The 21,561-nt window shown below is 41.0% G+C and overlaps 1 pseudogene; it reads right to left on the reverse strand.

Moving 5' to 3' along the window:
* Positions 1-2,719: 2,719 nt before the first annotated feature.
* LOC129861502 (glutathione synthetase-like) lies at positions 2,720-14,159 on the reverse strand (annotated as a pseudogene).
* Between the last annotated feature and the right edge of the window lie 7,402 nt (positions 14,160-21,561).

Raw genomic sequence — 21,561 nt, forward strand, 5'->3', positions numbered from 1 at the left:
ATCCATTCATTGATAATCATCACACAGTATGACCACTGATCAACCTGTTCAAAAAATAAAATGTTCAAAAGGATTTTAGAATGATTGATGAAAAAACAGTTTCTCTCATCTGGGCCTTTTGCAAAGACAGCAGTTTATCCTTTACTCCCACCTGGTGTTCAAACTAAAGAACTGCAATTTTCTACAACATTATTCTATTTGCATATGAGTAATAGTGCATTAACACAGGCAGCCCAATTCTGATCATTTCTTCACCAATTGGTCTTTGGACCAATCAGATCAGCTCTTTTGACAATAATTGGGCTAAAGATTGGAATTGAGCTGCCTGTATTAATGCCTGTGTATTGTGATATATTTGTTTCCAAATCAATTACCCCTGAATGAACTCAGCATAATTCCACATTAGACTTGGTTGATCCTTGCCAATCATTTCAATAAGCTGTGAAGAAATCAAAAGCAAAACATTTAGAAAAAATAAGTGCTAATGAAATAATATTTGACTCCCTCCAGTACCTGACAGATCTCAGCTCCATAGATGTCGTTGACTATAAGAGGAAAGGAATTCTACACATCAGCATACAGGCCAGAGATTGACAAGGTTATAGAGGTCAAAGTTCATTAGAGACTAGGTGCATTCATTTAACATCAGCTGGGGCACAGAGTGGGAGGAGTTTGAGGAGTTTGTAAATTGTAGACCATTCAATTGGTCTTAAAGTGACATAGTGAGAAGAAGTACAGAAATGAGGTCCTCTTAACCCAACCTTCCCTCTGTGGCTTCAGGACAAACTGGTCTGATTTTGCCATAGCCATTGTCACCTTCTGGTCCCTGTTAGTAAGATATCCAATAGGAAAGTTGAAGAAGAAATGCAAACTACTTACAACAGCATTGTAAAGAAAATAGGTAGTATGTAAACATTGAACCAGGTTCTCTTACCATATCTAATGTATACAGTCCAGCAAAGGTGGCCCGGATATGGTCAACGACGTCAGGTTCACCGGAAAATAAAGTCTCCAGAACACCAGGTCTGGCCAGTTCCTGTTGGACCTTCTTGGTCCGGCCAGGTGGGTGCTGATGTTTGGACACTTCACAGCCAGAGAGCGCTCCATCATGAGGTGGGCCTCCCAGTTCTACACAAAATCACTCGGGGAAAATGATTAGTGTGGAATGAAATGGCCAAATCTAATCCAACAGTATCATCATTACAGATGAACCGGGAAGTGGTCTGTGAATTAGTCCTGTGAGTTTATGTGTACACACAGTACATTCAACGGTACAACGGCTACTGAGAATGGACTTACAGCTTTAATAACCAGAGGTGAAGTAAAACGACTGAATGTTAATATCTAACCTGTTCTGTGTAGTTCTGTGGCATGTACCCATAGCAGAAATATAAAATAGAAACCTCTCTTCCATCTCTGCAGAGAGATGAGAAACAACAAGAGATATGAAAAGAGAGTTTGACTTGCTTGAATGTAGTAGCATTCATGTCAGTAGCATTTGCTACTTGCTATTCACCTTAACATTTATATGAACCAGTGGAGGCTGCTGAGGGGAGGACGGCTCATAATAATGGCTGGAATGGAGTGAATGGAATGGAATCAAACACTTCAAAGATGTGGTTCCCATCTGGTTGATACCATTCCATTGACTCAACTCCAGACATTATTATAAGCGGTCCTCCCCTCAGCAGCCTCCACTGACATGAACATTCGTTATTTCGTTCACGTCAGTAACATTTGTCAGAAAACAAACACGATCCACACAACTTCAAACCCTCTTGCACAAGAGGAATATTTCTGCATAAAGGAAAACATGTTGCTGTGAACACTCATGACTTTATTGTACCAAAACTGATAACGATTCACTTGACTAATAAGCACCAAGGAATACAACCAAACTTACTTGTTCCATAGATCGTTCTCAGTATATCTACGGCCAAAGATGCTTCTTTGGAACTCTTCAACCAGAAACATGACAACTTCCCTGCAGTGAGTGAGAGTTAGACAGTTACCCTTGCCGGTTGAAGTTTGAATCATTCAAAGTCAAAGTGATATGAAAACCTTATGACACCCACTTCTCTGAGCCGTAGAGGTCCCAGGTCTTATGCCAGACCTGCAGGAGGGTTGTTGTCTAGGATGTGCTTGATTTCCTCATACTGACCAGCCCTCTTCAGGATGTTGCCTAGTGATTAAATAATAATAGGCCTAATTTAGAAAAATGATTCACAGGGGACATTTAAAGGTATCATTTGATAACTAGTTATGTGAACATACCGGTGGACGTCTGGTGTGCGGGCAGAAACACCACAGCCACCGGCAGCAATGGTGTTAATCCCTATCTGCTATCTGCTTCAAGGGGGCTCCCATCCCCACTTTGCTTCAGCATGTAGTCTGAGCAATTCAGACCCAAAGCTATGGACTGGAAACTTCCATGAGAAAATTCATCAACATTCATTTTTTGTGTGACAGAGCAATACCTTACCTGAACAACCTGGCAGTGAAATCATCCACTGTGATAGTGCTGTGAAGATAGGAGCACGTCCTTACATTGTGCAGAGATCAAGCCTCTTAGTAATCTACAGATTTCAATGGGACTTTACTGTACTAGAATCTTTGGTTCACATTAACCAACTGCTTGGTCATACAGCTCTGTCTGTATTACCTCAAATCAAGTTTATTTTATATAGCCCTTCGTACATCAGCTAATATCTCGAAGTGCTGTACAGAAACCCAGCCTAAAACCCCAAACAGCATGCAAGGCAGGTGTAGAAGCACGGTGGCTAGGAAAAACTCCCTAGAAAGGCCAAAACCTAGGAAGAAACCTAGAGAGGAACCAGGCTATGAGGGGTGGCCAGTCCTCTTCTGGCTGTGCCGGGTGGAGATTATAACAGAACATGGCCAAGATGTTCAAAATGTTCATAAGTGACAAGCATGGTCAAATAATAATCAGGAATAAATGTCAGTTGGCTTTTCAAAGCCGATCATTAAGAGTTGAAAACAGCAGGTCTGGGACAGGTAGGGGTTCCATAACCGCAGGCAGAACAGTTGAAACTGGAATGGCAGCAAGGCCAGGTGGACTGGGGACAGCAAGGAGTCATCATGCCCGGTAGTCCTGACGTATGGTCCTAGGGCTCAGGTCCTCCGAGAGAGAGAAAGAAAGAGAGGAGAGAATTAGAGAGAGCCAAAATGAAGAATTAGAGAAGATTTTCAAAATGTTCATAAATGACAAGCATGGTCAAATAATAATCAGGAATAAATGTCAGTTGGCTTTTCATAGCTTTACTGTGATTGTTTTCAATTAAAATGTAAAAAAATAGCGAAGGGCAATTTCTCAAGCAATAATTTGTTTTAGGACTTTCTGGGAGTGGTCTGAGTCGGGAGGGGAAAACAGAACATTAGCCGTTATTGGCAGAGAGGTTTGGAATGTTTTCTTATTGGTCTGTTAACTAATTTATCGAATGGGGATGTCACCTTTGGTTCTGAAATAATCATAGTTCTGTACATTACATTTTGTGTCGCTGTTTAAGTCTACCGAGCAGTGATACAAATGTATTGCGGTAATAAGACTTCAGTGTCCATACACAGCTTTCCTCCCTCCATCAGGCTCCTGATCTAAACAAGCTTTAAGAGCACACATTTGATTTTACAGTTAAAAAAAAGTAAAACTATCAAAGAAAAAAACAAAAAAAAACAATAGGGGAGCAGCAATTTTCTCTGTGGTCAAAGAAGGACACTTGTGTGTTTAACTTTTCTTATTACAGTTCCACTAGTAATGTGACAGAGGGCAGTATAGGTCAGACGAGGAGCGGGTTGTCTAGCAATGCCACTCCAGCAGCCACACCTCCATCAGTGTGTTCATCACTCTTGGTCCTCAGTAGATGTCCAGCACCATGTCTTGCTCCTGCCTGTGTGGAAGCAGAAATCAGAAAGTGAGGACACACACACAACAAATCAGATTGGAGAAAAAGGCCATCTTCATTCATCTGCAGTAGCACATTGTGATCACCACATCTTCACTTAATGGAAAATGTATACTACAGTCATTTCAACTTATAGATACGATTTCTCTGAAGTTGTATAGTAATTTCTGTAAAATGATCAAGAAAGGAATGTATATAGATGGGTCTGTGACTGTACATGACGTAGACCCCAAACACGCCCAGCTTGCTTAGACAGGTCCTGAGTTCAAGTGGCATCCTCGACCTCAGGAGGTAGTTGTGTACAGGGCAGGGCTGAACCTTGTCCATCAGGATATAAGCCATCCTCTCAGTGCTCTGCTTCACTCCATCAAGTACCTGACAGCTCTCGGCTCCATAGATGTTGTTGCCTACAGGATAGGAATTCTACACGTCAGCAGACAGGCCAGAGCATGACAAGGTCAGAGGTCAGGGTCATGAGAGAGGTGAAGTAAAGAGCTGAGGTCCTTTAACCCCCCACCTTCCCTCTGTGGCTTCAGGACAAACTGGTCTGGTTTTACCAAAGCCATAACCATGGTCTTGTCACCTTCTGGTCCCTGTTAGTAATATTGAATAAGAAAGTTGAAGGAGAAAAGTAAACTGCTTTGAAAGGCATTGTAAAGAAAGGAGGTAATGTGTGTAACTGACGTGTTTGGCCCTGTCCGGGGGTATCGTCAGACGGGGCCACAGTGTCTCCCAACCCCTCCTGTCTCAGCCTCCAGTATTTATGCTGCAGTAGTTTACGTGTCGGGGGCTAGGGTCAGTCTGTTATGTCTGGAGTATTTATCCTGTCTTATCCGGAGTCCTGTGTGAATTTAAGTATGCTCTCTAATTCTTTCTTTCTCTCTCTCGGAGGACCTGAGCCCTAGGACCATGCGTCAGGACTACCTGGCCTGATGACTCCTTGCTGTCCCCAGTCCACCTGGCCGTGCTGCTGCTCCAGTTTCAACAGTTCTGCCTGTGGCTATGGAACCCTGACCTGTTCACCGGACGTGCTACCTGTCCCAGACCTGTTTTTTTCAACTCTCTAGAGACAGCAGGAGTGGTAGAGATACTCTGAATGATCGGCTATGAAAAGCCAACTGACATTTACTCCTGAGGTGTTGACCTGTTGCACCATCAACAACCACTGTGATTATTATTTGACCCTGCTGGTCATCTATGAACATTTGAACATCTTGGCCATGTTCTGTTATAATCTCCACCCGGCACAGCCAGAAGAGGACTGGCCACCCCTCCTAGCCTGGTTCCTCTCTAAGTTTCTTCTATATGTTCTGGCCTTTCTAGGGAGTTTTTCCTAGCCACCGTGCTTCTACACCTGCATTGCTTGCTGTTTGGGGTTTTAGGCAGGGTTTCTGTACAGCACTTTGAGATATCAGCTGATGTAAGAATATATTTGATTTATTTCATTTGATGTAAACATTGTCGAGTGTCAATGAGACAGAGCCCTATACTACGAAGTTTGAGGAGTTTGCGAGGTAACTTTGATCAACTGAGTTCAACTCAGGATAACAGGTACCACACGTAACCTTTAGCCAGATACATTTCTATGGAAACAAATCCATCTTCAGATCTAGCCTGCTCCAGGCTAGCTCAGGGCTAACTATATTTATCCTGAACGAAGTGTAAGAGCAGCGGCATTGTCTCAATGACGAGTTTGGCGTTCGACATGCATGCGCAGTTACAAGCCTGCTAGAGTTATTGGCAGCCGGCAAGCAATATCCACCGTTGTAGTACAGATGAAGCCTGCGCTGGAATGTGAAGCTAACTGAAGCTAGTTAGCTTTAGAAAACCCTGAGTAGATCGAGCTTGCTTCGTAGGATACTTCTATGGCATAGATCAAACATGGAATAGAATGCTGAATATACTCTGAGAGCCTGATAACATGTCTAGTTTGACCAAGTCTCTATACTGTATCTACTGTTAAACCATTCACCTTATGGACTTGCCACCCCTTGGAGTCTTGTTCCTAGCCATGTGCAACGTGCACACAGTTACAAACCTGCTAGAATTATCGGCAGACGGATGAACAATATCCTAGTATCATAGTACGGATGAAGCCTGAGCTGGAATGTGAAGCTAAATGAAGCTAGTTAGCTTTAGAAAACCCTGAGTAGATCTAGCTTGCTATGTAGTATAACCCTCTGTTTTTTCTGGTTCTCATACCATATCTAATATATACAATCTAGCAAAGGTGTCCCGGATTTGGTCCACAACATCAGGTTAACCAGGAAAGAACCTCTCCAGAACACCAGGTCTGGCCAGTTCCTGTTTTCATCAGAATATCCTTCATATCAGTAACAGATGTTGCAAAATCAAAACACTTATTTTGTGCATGCAAATAACCCAGATAATAAAAAATAATAACACTTACAGAAACAGCCTCTTATACTGACCAAGGAATCCACTCTTAGATACATCTTCAACGCGTCTTCGTATGACAGGAATATTTATTTTATACCAATAGTAGCCAAATACATTGGTCTCCCATGGCTACGAAAGCGGCAGTAGGAGGCACTATCAGACAGCATCATAAACAGGATAAATATCTAATGATGTGTCACAACGGATTCTGATGCGTTTGACCAAGCACCTAGGCCTCACCTTTTCCATAGCTCATTCTCCACATATCAATGGCTGATGTTTCTTTGGTCCTCTTCAACAAGATACAATACAACCGCCCTTAAATGACAGAATTACCCCAATCAAAATCCCACTAGTCGTACTATATATATATATATATATATATATATATATAAATAATAAATAATAAATAATAAATAATAAATAATAAATATTTATAATATATAATATATAATATATAATATATAATATATATATATATAATATATATATATATATATATAATATATATATATAATATATAATATATATATATATATAATATATAATATATATATATATATATAATATATAATATATAATATATATATATATAGTGGGGAGAACAAGTATTTTATTAATTAAACTTCACATAAAGAAACATAACATTGACAATAAAGTAATATGGGATACATAAGGAAGAAGGAATATACAAAACATTATATATCATTATATATCATTATATATCATTATATATCATTATATATCATTATACATACATACATACATACATACATACATACATACTAGTGGGGAGAACAAGTATTTTATACACTGCCGATTTTGCAGGTTTTCCTACTTACAAAGCATGTAGAGGTCTGTAATTTTTATCATAGCTACACTTCAATTGTGAGAGACGGGATCTAAAACAAAATTCCAGAAAATCACATTGTATGATTTTTAAGTAATTAATTAGCATTTTATTCCATCACATAAGTATTTGAATACCTACCAACCAGTAAGAATTCCGGCTCTCACAGACCTGCTAGTTTTTCTTTAAGAAGCCCTCCTGTTCTCAACTCACTACCTGTATGAACTGCACCTGTTTGAACTCGTTACCTGTATAAAAGACACCTGTCCACACACTCAATCAAACAGACTCCAACCTCTCCACAATGGCCAAGACCAGAGAGCTGTGTAAGGACATCAGGGATAAAATTGTAGACCTGCACAAGGCTGGGATGGGCTACAGGACAATATTCAAGCAGCTTGGTGAGAAGGCAACAACTGTTGGCGCAATTATTAGAAAATGGAAGAAGTTCAAGATGACGGTCAATCACCCTCGGTCTGGGGCTCCATGCAAGATCTCACCTCGTGGGGCATCAATGATCATGAGGAAGGTGAGGGATCAGCCCAGAACTACACGGCAGGACCTGGTCAATGACCTGAAGAGAGCTGGGACCACAGTCTCAAAGAAAACCATTAGTAACACACTACGCCGTCATGGATTAAAATCCTGCAGCGCATGCAAGGTCCCCCTGCTCAAGCCAGCGCATATCCAGGCCCTTCTGAAGTTTGCCAATGACCATCTGGATGATCCAGAGGAGGAATGAGAGGTCATGTGGTCTGATGAGACAAAAAAAGCTTTTTGGTCTAAACTCCACTCGCCATGTTTGGAGGAAGAATAAGGATGAGTACAACCCCAAGAACACCATCCCAACTGTGAAGCATGGAGGTGGAAACATAATTCTTTGGGGATGCTTTTCTGCAAAGGGGACAGGACGACTGCACCGTATTGAGGGGGGGGTGGATGGGGCCATATATCGCGAGATCTTGGCCAACAACCTCCTTCCCTCAGTAAGAGCATTGAAGATGGGTCGTGGCTGGGTGTTCCAGCATGACAACAACCCGAAACACACAGCCAGGGCAACTAAGGAGTGGCTCCGTAAGAAGCATCTCAAGGTCCTGGAGTGGCCTAGCCAGTCTCCGGACCTGAACCCAATAGAAAATCTTTGGAGGGAGCTGAAAGTCCGTATTGCCCAGCGACAGCCCCGACACCTGAAGGATCTGGAGGTCTGTATGGAGGAGTGGGCCAAAATCCCTGCTGCAGTGTGTGCAAACCTGGTCAAGAACTACAGGAAACGTATGATCTCTGTAATTGCAAACAAAGGTTTCTGTACCAAATATTAAGTTCTGCTTTTCTGATCTATCACATACTTAAGTAATGGAATAAAATGCAAATTAATTACTTAAAAATCATACAATGTGATTATCTGGATTTTTGTTTTAGATTCCGTCTCTCACAGTTGAAGTGTACCTATGATAAAAATTACAGACCTCTACATACTTTGTAAGTAGGAAAACCTGCAAAATCGTCAGTGTATAAAATACTTGTTCTCCCCACTGTATATATATATATTTCTTGTTCTATTACCAACAAAGACAAGCAGTAAAGTTAATACTTTTCATAGTGTTGTGAATCTGAAACTGAATCACTGTATCTTATTTTTGTACAAACTGACAGATCCCAAATCATGCATTTACTCACCTAAACCCACATCTCTGAGGCCTTAGCTAAACCCTTTGCCAGACCTGCAGGAGGGTTGTTGTCTAGGATACGCTTGCTATCCTCCAACTGACCAGCCACCTTCAGGACGTGTCTATTGATATAGACAGGGTCATGGCTTGGTTTTTGCTCTGACATGCACTGTCAACAGTAGGACCTTATATAGACAGGTGTGTGCCTTTCCAAATCATGTCCAATCAAATTGGATTTACCACAGTTGGACTCCAATCAAGTTGTAGAAACCTCAAGGATGATCAATGGAAACAGGATGCACCTGAGCTCAATTTCAAGTCTCATAACAAAGGGTCTGACTACTTATGTATATAATGTATTCACGTTTTTTTATATTTTATACATTTGCAAAAATGTATAAAACCTGTTTTCACTTTGTCATCATGGGGTATTGTGTGTGGATTGATGGGGATTTTTTATTTATTTAATCCACTTTAGAATAAGGCTCTAAAGTATCAAAATGTGGAAAAAGGGAAGGGGCTTGAATACTTTCCAAATGCACTTTATGTGGAAATATATGGCCAATTACATACTTCCTAATCATTGTTATGGGAAATAGAGGGACTCCTGAGTGGCGCAGTGGTCTAAGGCACTGCATCTCAGTGCTAGAGGCGTCACTGCAGACCCTGGTTTGATTCCAGGCTGTATCACAACCGGCAGGTGATTGGGAGTCCTATAGGGCGGCATACAATTGGCCCAGCATTGTCCTTGTTAGGGTTTGGCCGAGGTAGGGTTTGGCCGGGGTAGGCCGTCATTCTAAATAAGAATTTGTTCTTAACTGACTTGTCTAGTTACATTATGTATAATTTTTAAAGGATCCAATGAATTCACAGTTTTGTAGATGATGAATGAGCTTTTCGCCAACAAGCTGCAAAGCGTCTGACCAGACAGTGACAGGGGAGCTGGAGCAAATGGCAGTGTTTTTATCAAGACCAGGGAGCACTTGTCAGGATTATTTTGCTACAGCGCTGTCATGCCCCTCATAACAACAGCTGAACGGCCCCCGGCCCAAATCACACAAGCTCTTGTAAGGCTTTTACGCATCCGGGACAGTAAAGGGAAGGAGGACAGGAAACAGAATTATGTTTCAGATCTTCTCAGACACAGCCTCCGTCTGATGTTTTGACAACACTTCCATTAGCACATATTCTACATGTCTACCACACCATCACATATTCAACATGTCTACCACACCATCACATATTCAACATGTCTACCACACCATCACATATTCAACATGTCTACCACACCATCACATATTCAACATGTCTACCACACCATCACATATTCTACATGTCTACCATACTATCACATATTCTACATGTCTACCACACCATCACATATTCTACATGTCTACCATACCATCACATATTCTACATATCTACCACACCATCACATATTCTACATGTCTACCACACCATCACATATTCTACATGTCTACCATACCATCACATATTCTACATGTCTACCATACTATCACATATTCTACATGTCTACCACACCATCACATATTCTACATGTCTACCATACCATCACATATTCTACATATCTACCACACCATCACATATTCTACATGTCTACCACACCATCACATATTCTACATGTCTACCATACCATCACATATTCTACATGTCTACCACACCATCACATATTCTACATGTCTACCATACCATCACATATTCTACATGTCTACCACACCATCACATATTCTACATGTCTACCATACCATCACATATTCTACATGTCTACCACACCATCACATATTCTACATGTCTACCATACCATCACATATTCAACATGTCTACCACACCATCACATATTCTACATGTCTACCATACTATCACACATTCAACATGTCTACCACACCATCACATATTCTACATGTCTACCATACCATCACATATTCTACATATCTACCCCACCATCACATATTCAACATGTCTACCCCACCATCACATATTCTACATGTCTACCCCACCATCACATATTCTACATGTCTAAGACACCATCACATATTCTACATGTCTACCATACCATCACATATTCTACATGTCTACCATACCATCACATATTCTACATGTCTACCATACCATCCCATATTCTACATGTCTACCACACCATCACATATTCTACATGTCTACCATACCATCACATATTCTACATGTCTACCACACCATCACATATTCTACATGTCTAAGACACCATCACATATTCTACATGTCTACCATACCATCACATATTCTACATGTCTACCACACCATCACATATTCTACATGTCTACCACACCATCACATATTCTACATGTCTACCATACCATCACATATTCTACATGTCTACCACACCATCACATATTCTACATGTCTACCACACCATCACATATTTTGCATGTCTACCAGACCATCACATACTCTAAATGTCTTCCACACCATCACATATTAAACATGTCTACCATACCATCACATATTCTACATGTCTACCATACCATCACATACTCTAAATGTCTTCCACACCATCACATATTAAACATGTCTACCACACCATCACATATTCTACATGTCTACCATACCATCACATACTCTACATATCTACCCCACCATCACATATTCTACATGTCTACCACACCATCACATATTCTATGTCTACCACACCATCACATATTCTACATGTCTACCACACCATCACATATTCTACATGTCTATCATACCATCACATATTCTACATGCCTACCATATCATCACATATTCTACATGTCTACCCCACCATCACATATTCTACATGTCTACCACACCATCACATACTCTACATGTCTACCATACCATCACATACTCTACATATCTACCCCACCATCACATATTCTACATGTCTACCACACCATCACATATTCTATGTCTACCACACCATCACATATTCTACATGTCTACCACACCATCACATATTCTACATGTCTATCATACCATCACATATTCTACATGTCTACCATATCATCACATATTCTACATGTCTACCCCACCATCACATATTCTACATGTCTACCACACCATCACATATTCTACATGTCTACCACACCATCACATATTCTACATGTCTACCATACCATCACATATTCTACATGTCTACCCCACCATCACATATTCTACATGTCTACCACACCATCACATATTCTATGTCTACCACACCATCACATACTCTACATGTCTACCACACCATCACATATTCTACATGTCTACCCCACCATCACATATTCTACATGTCTACCATACCATCACATTTTCTACATGTCTACCACACCATCACATATTCTACGTGTCTACCACACCATCACATACTCTACATGTCTACCACACCATCACATATTCTACATGTCTACCATACCATCACATATTCTACATGTCTACCCCACCATCACATATTCTACATGTCTACCATACCATCACATATTCTACATGTCTACCCCACCATCACATATTCTACATGTCTACCACACCATCACATATTCTACATGTCTACCACACCATCACATATTCTATGTCTACCACACCATCACATATTCTATGTCTACCACACCATCACATATTCTACATGTCTACCATACCATCACACATTCTACATGTCTACCACACCATCACATATTCTACATGTCTACCATACCATCACATATTCTACATATCTACCCCACCATCACATATTCAACATGTCTACCCCACCATCACATATTCTACATGTCTACCCCACCATCACATATTCTACATGTCTACCACACCATCACATATTCTACATGTCTACCATACCATCACATATTCTACATGTCTACCATACCATCACATATTCTACATATCTACCCCACCATCACATATTCAACATGTCTACCCCACCATCACATATTCTTTATGTCTACCACACCATCACATATTCAACATCTCTACCACACCATCACATATTCTACATATCTACCCCACCATCACATATTCTTTATGTCTACCACACCATCACATATTCAACATCTCTACCATACCATCACATATTCTTTATGTCTACCACACCATCACATATTCAACATGTCTACCATACCATCACATATTCAACATGTCTACCACACCATCACATATTCAACATGTCTACCACACCATCACATATTCAACATGTCTACCATACCATCACATATTCAACATGTCTACCACACCATCACATATTCAACATGTCTACCACACCATCACATATTCAACATGTCTACCATACCATCACATATTCTTTATGTCTACCATACCATCACATATTCTTTATGTCTACCACACTATCACATATTCTTTATGTCTACCATACCATCACATATTCTACATGTCTACCATACCATCACATATTCTACATGTCTACCATACCATCACATATTCTTTATGTCTACCACACTATCACATATTCTTTATGTCTACCATACCATCACATATTCTACATGTCTACCATACCATCACATATTCTACATGTCTACCATACCATCACATATTCTTTATGTCTACCACACCATCATGATGCTGAACTATGAGGAAGTATTTGACAACTGGCTGTATTAGTTTCTACTTTCATCAGGTTTCCAATGCCAGCCTCTTGGTGACCCCATCATGTTTCCTGCTTCTTAGTGACCCCATCATGTTTCCTGCTTCTTGGTGACCCCATCATGTTTCCTGCTTCTTAGTGACCCCATCATGTTTCCTGCTTCTTAGTGACCCCATCATGTTTCCTGCTTCTTAGTGACCCCATCATGTTTCCTGCTTCTTGGGGACCCCATCATGTTTCCTGCTTCTTAGTGACCCCATCATGTTTCCTGCTTCTTAGTGACCCCATCATGTTTCCTGCTTCTTGGTGACCCCATCATGTTTCCTGCTTCTTGGTGACCCCATCATGTTTCCTGCTTCTTAGTGACCCCATCATGTTTCCTGCTTCTTGGTGACCCCATCATGTTTCCTGCTTCTTAGTGACCCCATCATGTTTCCTGCTTCTTAGTGACTCCATCATGTTTCCTGCTTCTTAGTGACTCCATCATGTTTCCTGCTTCTTAGTGACCCCATCATGTTTCCTGCTTCTTGGAGACCCATCATGTTTCCAATGCCCACCTCTTGGTGACCCCATCATGTTTCCTGCTTCTTGGTGACCTCATCATGTTTCCAATGCCAGCCTCTTGGTGACCCCATCATGTTTCCTGCTTCTTGGTGACTTCATCATGTTTCCAATGCCAGCCTCTTGGTGACCCTACCATGTTTCCAATGCCCACCTCTTGGTGATCCCATCATGCCCGCCCCTTGATGACCTCATCCTAGGCTTCGATGCCCAAAACATGACAAAATAAAACTGTGTTGTTTCAAGTTTTTTGGGGGATTTAGTGTGTATCCATCTGTGCATTTCACAGATTTAAATGTTAGTGTTTAATGTACAGTACCGGTCAAAGGTTTGGACTCGCCTACTCATTCAAGGGTTTTTCTTTATTTTTTACTATTTTCTACATTGTAGAATAGTAGTGAAGACATCAAAACTATGAAATAACACATATGGAATCATGTAGTAACCAAAAAAGTGTTAGACAAATCAAAAAATATTTAATAATTGAGATTCTTCAAAGTAGCCTCCCTTATTCTTGATGACAGCTTTGCACACTCTTGGCATTCTCTCAACCAGCTTCTAGCCATCACCAATCCACTTTTCATTTTCCATTTGTTTTGTCTTTGTCTTACACACCTGGTTTCAATTCCCCAATTACTTGGTCATTATTTAACCCTCTGTTCCCCCATGTTTGATTGTGAGTACTTGTTTGTATGTAATACGGTCCGTCATGTGGGCTCGCTTTATTGTATGATATTTGTCTATTTTGAGTAAATTACGTTTATTTACTCATATCTACTGTCCTGCGCCTGACTCCTCTACACAAGCTACACACAGACCACATTACACAAGTAGAATATAGTCAAATAGAGTATAGTCCAGTAGAATATAGTCAAGTAGAGTATAGTCCAGTAGAATATAGTCAAGTAGAGTATAGTCCAGTAGAATATAGTCAAGTAGAGTATAGTCCAGTAGAATATAGTCAAGTAGAGTATAGTCAAGTAGAATATAGTCAAATAGAGTATAGTCAAGTAGAGTATCTTAAAGATATTTCAATTTCTGGTAACGGAATTTCAAGGCACAAGGCAATGTTTGTTAAACTTACAGAAGTCAGAACAAACTATCCTAAACTAAATATAAGTGTTGTTTATTAGTCGGCAGGGGGCTTTACTTAAACATTGTTGTGTTTGGATATATTTCCAATACCTTTTAAGACGTTTGCTGTTTAATGTTTTCTAAGACCCATTTTCCATCTGTTTGACAAGAAATCAAAGCCTTTGCTTATTCCTCATTTGTAGGATAGATGTATATCTACCTTAATTTCTCAAAAATATACTCTTAGTTTTCATTTGACACCTAATTTGACATGCTTCTATGAACTTCTCATGTCGGTGCTCATGGATCCTTTTACATGTTGGTGCTCATGGATCCTTTTACATGTTGGTGCTCATGGATCCTTTTACATGTTGCTTCTCATGGATCCTTTAACATGTTGGTGCTCATAGATCCTTTTACATGTTGGTGCTCATGGATCCTTTAACATGTCGGTGCTCATGGATCCTTTAACATGTTGGTGCTCATGGATCCCTTTACATGTCGGTGCTCATGGATCCTTTTACATGTTGGTGCTCATGGATCCTTTTACATGTTGGTGCTCATGGATCCTTTTACATGTTGGTGCTCATGGATCCTTTAACATGTTGGTGCTCATAGATCCTTTAACATGTTGGTGCTCATGGATCCTTTTACATGTTGGTGCTCATGGATCCTTTTACATGTTGGTGCTCATGGATCCTTTTACATGTTGGTGCTCATGGATCCTTTTACATGTTGGTGCTCATGGATCCTTTAACATGTTGGTGCTCATAGATCCTTTAACATGTTGGTGCTCATAGATCCTTTAACATGTTGGTGCTCATGGATCCTTTTACATGTTGGTGCTCATGGATCCTTTTACATGTTGGTGCTCATGGATCCTTTTACATGTTGGTGCTCATGGATCCTTTTACATGTTGGTGCTCATGGATCCTTTAACATGTTGGTGCTCATGGATCCTTTTACATGTTGGTGCTCATGGATCCTTTTACATGTTGGTGCTCATGGATCCTTTTACATGTTGGTGCTCATGGATCCTTTTACATGTTGGTGCTCATGGATCCTTTAACATGTTGGTGCTCATAGATCCTTTAACATGTTGGTGCTCATGGATCCTTTTACATGTTGGTGCTCATGGATCCCTTTACATATCGGTGCTCATGGATCCTTTTACATGTTGGTGATCATAGATCCTTTTACATGTTGGTGCTCATGGATCCTTTAACATGTTGGTGCTCATGGATCCCTTTACATGTCGGTGCTCATGGATCCTTTTACATGTCGGTGCACATGGATCCTTTTATATGTTGCTTCTCATAGATCCTTTTACATGTTGGTGCTCATGGGTCTTTTTACATGGAAATGACCACATATTACTAGCCTGACAAAGGTCTTCACAGAGTCATCCACAATCTGTTTTCCTGACAGTTCTGGGGTACGTTTTCTATTCACAATTCAATTCAACTTCAAGGCTTCTCATGATAAACACAAAATATTATCCAATAGGCTCAAAATGTCTTCAGCAAATTGTGCAAGAGGAGTCTATGCCACTCACCTCTCTCCAGACCAAACCATTTATCCTTAGGGGTGTGTGCTTAGTCCCTTCTTGTACTCCCTGTCAGGACAACAACCTCTCCCTCAATGTCAGCAAGGCAAAGGAGCTGATCGTGGACTACAGGAAATGGAGGGGCGAGCACATCCCCCATCCACATCAGGGCTGTAGTGGAGCGGGTCGAGAGCTTCAAGTTCCTCTGTGCCTACATCACTAATGAATTAACATGGTCCACACACACCCACACAGTTGTGAAGAGGGCACAGCAGCACTTCTTCCCATTCAGAAGGCCCTCAGATCCTCAAAAAGTTATACAGCTGCACCATTGAGAGCATCTTGACTGGCTGCATCACCGCCTGGTATGGCAACTGCTTGCCATCCGACCGCAAGGCACTACAGATGGTAATGCGAACAGCCCCGTACATCACTGGAGCTGAGTTCCCTGCTATTCAGGACCTCTATACCAGGCGGTGTCAGAGAAAGACCCTAAAAATTGTCAAAGACTCTAGCCACCCAAGTCATATGTAGTTCTCTCTGCTACCGCACGGCAAGTGGCACTGATGCACCAAGTCTGGAACCAACAGGAACCTGAGCAGCTTCTAACCCCAAGCCATGAGACTGCTAAATAGTTAGTTAATAAATAATTAACCAAATAGCTACCCGGACAATCTACATTGAACTTTTTTGCATTAACTTTTCTGTTGCTGTTGCCACCACTGTTTATTATCTATCACTTTATACCTGGTTATATGTACAGTACATATCTACCTCAATTACCTCATACCCCTGCATATCAACTCAGTACTGGCACACCCTGTATATAACTGTAACGGCTTTCTTCCTCCTCTTCATCCGAAGAGGAGGAGCAGGGATTTGACCAAAACGCAGCGTTTGAATATGACATAATGAATTTATTTAACAAGACGAAGACGAAACGACATACACTTGATAAACTACAAAAACAACAAACGACGTAGACAGACCTGGACGACGAACTCACATGAAACACGAAGAACGCATGAACAGGAAAATGCCTACATAAAACGAACAAACAAACAAAACCGAAACAGTCCCATGTGGCGTGGCGTAACATAACATACACAGACACAGGAGACAACCACCCACAACAAACAGTGTGAAAACACCTACCTTAATATGACTCTCAATTAGAGGAAATGCCAAACACCTGCCTCTAATTGAGAGCCATACCAGGCAACCCTTAAACAAACATAGAAACAGAAAACATAGACTGCCCACCCAAACTCACGTCCTGACCAACTAACACATACAAAACTAACAGAAACAGGTCAGGACCGTGACAATAACCAAGTTATCATGACTCATTGTGTATTTATTATTACTTTTATTACTACGCGTTTTACTTTTCTATTATTTCTCTATTTTCTTTCTCTCTACATTGTTGGGAAGGGCCCGTAAGTAAACATTTCACTGTTAGTCCAAACCTGTTGTTTACGAAGCATGTGACAAATAACGTTTGATTTGACCCCTACTATATGTACCTATCTGCCTCAATTACCTCTTACCCCTAAACATCGACTCTGTACTGGCACACCCTATATATAACCATGCTACTTTTACTCGTTACTGTTATTACTTATTCACTGTGTATTTATTCCCTGTGTCACTATTTTTATTTCTATGTTGTATCTTTAACATTGTTGCAAAAGGAACGATAAGTAAGCATTTCCCTGTTAGTCTACAACTGTTTACAAAGCATGTGACAAATACATGTTCATTAGATTTTTACCTGTGATAAAAAAAATAATTCAGACACTTGTTTCAGCTTTCCATTTATATTGTATATGATGCAAGGTCCAAGTGGATAGTTTAGAGAAATACAAACTAATGAAATGTAACCATTGTTTTATCCATGTTTCAAGAGGTACATTTCCTTCTGTTTGTTGTAGCTGGTGTTGACCCCAGGCCTTGCCAGTTGGTCCTGCCTGGATTTACCATGTGGCAGCAGAAGGATTGACTGTGGGATAACTCTGGTATTCTGTAGTGGTTTCTATGTTTGTAATGTTTATTTGAGCGTGTCTATTGTTCTGGACTGGGCGTCAGTGGGGGTGGGGTGGGGGGAGTCATGCCGCTGTCACAGCATGCTCCAAAATAGAAGGACAGCTGTGGGTGCCCATATCAGAGAGGGAAAGAGGCTGGGTTGGCACTGCCTAATCGTAGGATAGGCCAGCCCCTGGTGCCTTGAGACTAAAGGCATCGGTATCTCTACCAGCCGAGTCGCGAAAAGACTGATTAGCTCACGTTATTGCTGCCTCTGTGGGCTGGGGATGTTGTGGGGGTAGTAGCGGCAGAGTGGGAGATTACGACCAAGAATGGAAGACGGCTTTAGCCAGAGTCTGCCCTCTCTGCATATCTGGGTCTCTGCATCGCTGTAGCTGATGACTGATAGGAGTCTGTTGAGGTTGGAAGAGGCTCACTTGCTGTGAAACATCAGCAAACAAGTCAAACTAAAACTCAGAAATTGCATCAACATCAGGGCAAAGTCAGAGGATAATAACAGGGGTTCTCTGCCCGGAAGCTTCTGATCATAAATCAAAAACAGACCAGATACACTTACTGTAGGTTGCGTTTTCATTGGCACAAGGAAACGATTCATTAGAAGTATTGGAGATGTTTCATGTTGCTGCTGTGTGAAAGTGAATGTACTAAACCCCACCATGGCCTGTTCCCTGTATCAGCACTGTAGCTAAGCAAATAGGTATGTGCTGCATATTGCCAACTGTAATCTAAGAGCAGAAATACAAAATACACTTCCTGGAATTCGTGACCAGTTTAGTATTACCAGACATTCACCCCATAGTTAAAAAATGACTGAGACAAAATCAAAGTAAAAAATGATACACAGGAAAAAAAACAGAAAGAAAGTTGATAATGGTAGTATGTAACGGGTAACTTATTATAAAACAGTCACCATGGGAATCAAATCTTACAATTGGTGGGAACGGAGGGTTAATTTGACTTTATCATCTTTTACGATGGAATAATCAATCAACATGTATTGAATGCTTGCCCTCCATTTTATTTCTACAGTAGTTTTGTGTTGACTTCACAGCAGCAGGACCCGACCACTTTAGCTGCAGTCTCTCCGCTCCGGAATGTGGGATATTGGGAACAGGAGTTATATTGGGTCTATTTGGGGAAGCTGTACTCTGGCCTGTGCACACAATGACATTTATCTCTCCTCTTTTTGTTCTCAAGGTGATGGACGGGTTTATCCACAAAGCTGAAAATCACCCTCTGGCCTAATTAATGCAAACACAATCAAACCCAACTGCCTTGAAAGAGAAAAGAGATAGAGAGATATAATACACAGTAGCATTCCATTTGAGCAGTCATGGGTGAATATTATTGTTATGTGATTAAGTCGTGGTTTATTTAGTAGCTAATTACTTAATTAGTAGTGGAACGGGAACAGGACTCCTAGACACTGAAATGGATTCATTTCTGTCTGGGGGATGACCTGTTGGCATTGTTTAAAGTGGACATGTACTGTACAAGGGTACTGCTAACCACATCCAGACCAATGGGACCATAAAGAAATACTCCCTTCAAAGAGTTTGTGTCATTACAACATGTTGTCTCTTTGAACCCTGCTTTCACATTGGAACAGGTTTAAAACAGTTGATTTAAAAATAAACATATTTTCTGTTTTGGGGGGCTGGTATGCACACATAGATTGGAAGTCCACAGAAGAACCGTTCACTTAGAATTTGATAGTGGAGTGCAAAGCAAATAGGTTACTTAAGTGCTGATATGTTCCCACCCTCACCATGTCCCACCCTCACAAGCCTACTGTCCAACATTTGAGTCATCCCCTCCTTAAATTGACATACAGCCTTGTCTTATTTTAATGTAAGCCACTTGAATGTATGCCACTTGTAGTCCGGGCAATTACTGTAATGACTTGGTGGTAAACTTAAATATTTAACATGGAACTTGGACGGGCTGTATTGCCACAACAATCATCTGTTTCATAGCCTGGTCCCAGATCTGATTGCGCTTTAGCCTACTCCATTGTCATTGTGAAGGCAAAACATTTGGTGGTTTTTATCCCTTTTTCATGATATCCAATTGGTATTTACAGTCTTGTCTCATCGCTGCAACTCCCATACAGACTCGGGAGAGGAGAAGGTCGAGAGCCGCGCGTCCTTCAAAACCCAACCCTGCCAAGCCACACTGCTTCTTGACACAACACCCACTTAACCCGTACGCCAGCCGCACCAATGTGTTGGAGAAGAGTCGCTAGTGCACACGAACATCCCTGCCAGCCAAACCCTCCCCTAACCTGGACGACGAGGCCCCATGGGTCTCCCGGTCACAGCCGGCTGCGACCTGGACTCGAACCAGGATCTCTTGTGGCACAGCTAGCACTGCAATGCAGTGCCTTGGACCACCGCGCCACTCAGGAGGCTGGCAAAACATGTTTTACCTAACAATTCCACAAGGAGTTGGCAAGAGAGCAGAAGCAGACTGACACCCAAACTACAACAGTCACACTCGCAGTGAACTTCTGAAGATCCTACCAAATGCATTGTGCAGTACACCAGGGACAAACTCCCTGACCTTCTGCACTTTCAGATTCAAGTCTGTTCCTCCATACACTATATCCTTATCTTTTTATGGCATGGGAAGAAAAGAACACTGCTGTTCCATTTGAATTGAGTAACAACTAATTTATTTTCAGTTTCATTAGGCACATCCTTTTAAATGACTATGTGCAGTTTATTAATGACAGAAAAAAAGTCAGACATTGATGTAATATTCTGTAAAACAATGCCGTTTAAATATATATATATATGTATATATATGTATGTATATATGTATATATGTTTGGGGAAAGAAAAAAATTCAGATTGCCTTTTGTGACGCTCCATGCACAAGGTCCGAGCCAATAGGCTGTTGAGGAAGGG

Source organism: Salvelinus fontinalis, chromosome 8 (genome assembly GCF_029448725.1).
Source record: "Salvelinus fontinalis isolate EN_2023a chromosome 8, ASM2944872v1, whole genome shotgun sequence".
NCBI classification, from domain to species: domain Eukaryota; kingdom Metazoa; phylum Chordata; class Actinopteri; order Salmoniformes; family Salmonidae; genus Salvelinus; species Salvelinus fontinalis.